The following is a 225-nucleotide window of genomic DNA, read 5'->3' on the forward strand; positions in this document are numbered from 1 at the left end:
CAGTGTTGCCGCGTTTTCTACAAAACAGTGGATTCGAAGAATGTTGCCATACACAGATCAAATGAGCTGAAGCCGTTTTTTATTTCTACATTTAGAATTTTTTGTAAAGATGAAAATAAAAGTATAAATTTATGTACGTTTCTTATCTATTTTGGCATTAATATTGTTAATATTGAAATAACAATTAATGATAACAAAATTTAGCAATTTAACGAGAAAAATCGT

Source organism: Penaeus monodon, chromosome 19 (genome assembly GCF_015228065.2).
Source record: "Penaeus monodon isolate SGIC_2016 chromosome 19, NSTDA_Pmon_1, whole genome shotgun sequence".
NCBI lineage: Eukaryota > Metazoa > Arthropoda > Malacostraca > Decapoda > Penaeidae > Penaeus > Penaeus monodon.